Here is a 4,565-nt window from a genome sequence, read left to right as displayed (position 1 = left end):
GAAAACATGAAAGGCTTCACAAATTTGTATGTCATCTTTGCTCAGGGGCCATGTTAATCTTCTTTGTATTGTTCTGATTTTATATATGTCCTGCCGCAGTCTGGCTGGGCACAATTCAGGAGCCACTTGTCAAAAGAAACAAACTTTATTTTTAAAACTACAAACGCCAAACAAAACAGCTCCAGCAATGTCCTGCCAAAGTGAGCTCCCACTTGATTCTTTTAGATGTTGTGCAGTGATTTGTCCTGTCAAGGCAACCTCTGGTGAATTCTCCTTGTAATATATTTAACTATGATTTAGAGATTGAAAAACTAGAAATCTAGGGTGGGGTGGTGTTTGCCAGGAATCCCAACTCAGCAGGTTGTGGTAGGAGGATCGAAAGATTGTAAATTTGAGGCCAGCCTCAGCAATTTAGGGAGAATTTAGCATGTTACTGAGACCCTGTCTCAAAATTAAAAATAAAAAAGGCTGCGAGGTAGATAGCTCAGTAGTTAAGTGCCTCTGGGTTCAATCCCCACTACCAAAAAAAAAAAAAAAAAAAATCACGAAGTATGTAAAAGAAGTAAACAGCTGGCTTTATTTTTCCTCACCCCCACCTCCCTGATGCTGGGGATGAAACCCAGGGGTTTACATCCCAAGTCCTAAGCAAGTGCTCTACCATTGAGCACGTCCCCCTGGTTTTAATCAACTGTGGTAGGATATGGAATGGTATGTTTTCTAATGTAATTCTGAGGACTATACCAGTATCAAAGATATTCTAAAGACAGTCCCACTTACTTTGTTTATTGTATGACTGTGGCTTATGGTCCATTATAGTAAAATGATGTAGAAAAGCCACAATGTCCTCAGATGCTGGTCATGCAGTTTGCAAGAACTTAAAAAGAAGGTCAAAACTCCAGGGACTATCTCTCACCCTGCACAAAATAACTCAAAAAAACTTTAACACCAAAAGCAAAACAAATAACCCATTCAATAAATGGGCTAAAGAACTGAACAGACACTTCACAGAAGTATAATCAGTCAACAAATACGTGGAAACACATTCAACATCTCTAGCAATTAGAGAAATGCAAAATAAAACCACACTGAGATTTCATCTTACTCCAGTCAGACGGCAATTTTCTTTTTTAAAAAAATATTTTTATTTTTTAGAATTTATTTTATTTATTTATCTTATTAGTTCTAATCAGTTATACACAGCAGCAGAAAGTTCTTCAATTTGTCGTACACAAAAGGAGCAGAACTTTTTTACTTCTCTGATTGTATATGAAGTAGAGTCACACCATTTGTATAATCATACATGTATTTAGGGTAATTATGTCTGACTCATTCCACCAACTTTCCTGCCCCCATGCTCCCCACCCCCCTGCAATTTTCAAGAATACAAATAATGATAAACATTGGCAAAGATGTGGGGGGAAAAGGTACACTCATACATTGCTGGTGGGACTGCAAATTTGTGCAAATACTCTGGAAAGCAGTATGGAGACTCCTCAGAAAACTTGGAATGGAACACTATTTGATCCAGTTATCCCACTCCTTGGTATATACCTAAAGGACTTAAAATCAGCATACTACAGTGACACAGCCACATCAATTCTTATAGCAGCTCAATTCACAATAGCTAACTATGGAACTAACCTTCAACATATGAATGGATAAAGAAAATATGGTATATATACATACTGGAATATTACTCAGCCATAATGAAGAATGAAATTATGGCATTTGCAGGTAAATGGATGGAACTGGAAACTATCGTATTAAGTGAAATAAGCCAATCCCCCCAAACCAAAGGCCAATTCTCTCTGATATGCGGATGATAACACACAATAAAGGGGGAGGGGGTTAGGGAAGAATAGAAGTACTTTGGATTAGACAAAGGGGAATGAAGGAAAGGGAGGGGGGATGGGAATAGAAAAGACAGTAGAATGAATCAGACATAACATATGTTCATATATGAATACATGATCAGTGTAACTCCACATCATGTACAACCATAAGAATGGGAAGTTATACTCCACATATATATAATATGTCAAAATACATTCTACTATAATGCATAACTAAAAATAACAAATAAAAAATATGAAAAAAACCCTTCACGGACAGTTCAGAATATTTTATACTTCAAAGAGTAAAATTTCCCACATCAACAGTTCCTTATTGCCCCCAATTTTACCTTCGTGAAAGCAAAGTCCTTCATTATCTGCACCAAGATCCAAATGTCTGAAATATTGCAATACATGATACTCATCAATGATGAGCAGATTAAAAAAATAACTTTTTTTTTCGTGTGTGTGTGTGTGCTGGGGATCAAACCCAGGGCTTTGTGCATGCAAGGCAAGCACTACACCTCAGCACCCCCCCCCCAACAACTTAATTGTAATTTAGTTACCAAAATGTTCCATCAAAAGACAAGGTCATCACCAAGGATATGTACTAGAAAGTTCACAGTAGCACTGCTTATAATAGCTTCAAAGTGGAAACTACCCCAACATCCATCAGAAGAATAAATTCATAAATTAGGTATAATTACAGACTGCAATAAAATGAATTATCCATAACTATGTGCAATAATATGGAAAACCCACAAACATAATGTTGGATCAAAGAAGCCAAACTTAAAATAATGCATATTTATGCAATGATTTTATATTTATCAAGTGTAAGGACAGTTAGAACTATGTTATTCAAAGTCAGCATTGAGGCTGCCCTTTCGAGGAAGCCGTGACTGGAAGGCAGTATGATGGGGTTCCTAGGATTACTAATGTTCTATTTCTTGACCTGGATTCTGGATACAAAGATATGTTCTGGTTGTGAAAACATTACTTGAGCAGTAATGTTCTTAGGATATATGCACTTGTCTATATGCATATCATATTGCAATTAGAAGTTGAAAAAGAAAGAAAATTCCAGAAAATTCATGAAAAATGACTCTCAACCCAACACAATCCTCAAGGTTGTTACTATAATTTGAGAGTCATCAATACAAGCATCAGTCTCTAAAGAGGTTATTAAATGCACTGGATTCTGAATAGTTGTCCCTGGACCTGGATAACTAAAAATGTCAAAATGAGTTAATCATTTGCCTTTAAGCTCTCTACTCGCTCTGCTTTTCTCAGTGCTATCACAGGAGTTTACTCTGTCATCCTCTACCTAAATCTCATCTACCATAATCTCTGTCAGTCTCCCAATGGCCCATTCTACCTATTCTCTGTACATTAACCAAGGTGATTTAAAGCCTAAACCACATCCTTGATCTCCTCTGTTTCAAATGCCCAAGTAGAGGTTCATTAAATATAAAATGTAAGGCCTCCGTCTCCTTCACCTATTTATTTCTTAATTTATTTCTTATGGTAGTTCTTTCCCTCCCTCAAGGCATTGTATACTAGAGCCACACTGGTCTTCTCCCTGTTCTTCCAAAATGCCAAGTTGTTCCTCAGGTCCTTTGCTCTACTGTCCCCTCTGTCCAGAACAGTCATCCCTTCACTAGTTTCAACGACCAATTCCCTTCTCAGTCTGAGACTTAACTTAGATACCATTCTATAAACTGCTCTTGTAACCACCCTTTCTGAAGTCTACCCCTCTTTATTCTTCACATCTCTTCTGTTTCCTCCTTGGATAGGATTTATCTTTAAAAAAATTTTTTTTTAGTCATAAATGGAAACTTTATTTTGTTTGTTTATTTAAACACAAGTATTGTGACTATGAGTTGTGGAAGCTGCTATGAGGAAAGAATCTGTGAATTATTCAGGACAATTAAAAAGAGGTTTTCTGATTTGAAATAATAAGCATCTCTTTGGCAATGATGGAAAGAAAAAAAAGGAAGGGAGGAAAAAAGCAAGAAAGGAAATGAGGGAGGAAGCAGAGATCGATTACTAGAAAGAAGAGGAAAAATGGGAAAATGATAAGGTGGTCCAGTAGGGGGGGGAGAGAGAGAGAATAATAATAATAATAATAATAATAATAATAATAATAATAATAATAGAAATAGACAAAAACAGAGTATATATATTTATTTATTTTATGTGGTGCTGAGGATGGAACCCGGTGGGAGGCAAGCGCTTTGCCACTGAGCCCCACCCAACCTAGGATTGATCTTTTACATGCTAGTTTATTTGTTAGTTTTCTCCCTCTTTCCCCCTTAGACTGTAAATTCTCTAAGGGCCGCGATCATGTCTATCAGAGTCAGGTTTGTATTTCCAGTGCCTAGTACTGCCCGGCGGCGTTCAGGAGGTCCTTCATGAACATAGAAATGCTTGTCGAATGAATGAATCAACAATCCCAAGAGATCATAAAATGCCTGTTTGTTCAGCCATGAATAACGTTGCACTGGGGATTTGCAAAAGAACGAGGAACGAAACCAGATGCCTTTCAAGCTCAGTGCCCAGGCAAAGTGCCCTTATCGGTTTCCTAGTTGTCACAACCACCGCCCCCTTGCCCCACACACCTCCCTCCTTCAACCGCTGGCAAGGTACCAAATCTCCCTGCCCCACCCACGGTCTCGGCTCGCTAGGGGCGCGCAGCACCCACCTCGGGAGGGCGGGGCGCCTCCGCGAGCT

General features: G+C 38.3%; 1 non-coding gene across 1 annotated transcript; it reads right to left on the bottom strand.

The window, feature by feature from the left end:
• Positions 1-105, bottom strand: LOC113175395 (U6 spliceosomal RNA). The gene has a single exon (XR_013344446.1). It is a non-coding gene; the product is annotated as a U6 spliceosomal RNA (small nuclear RNA).
• Positions 106-4,565: the final 4,460 nt, after the last annotated feature.

Source organism: Urocitellus parryii, chromosome 10 (assembly GCF_045843805.1).
Source record: "Urocitellus parryii isolate mUroPar1 chromosome 10, mUroPar1.hap1, whole genome shotgun sequence".
NCBI lineage: Eukaryota > Metazoa > Chordata > Mammalia > Rodentia > Sciuridae > Urocitellus > Urocitellus parryii.
This window is presented reverse-complemented; position numbering and strand designations above follow the sequence as displayed.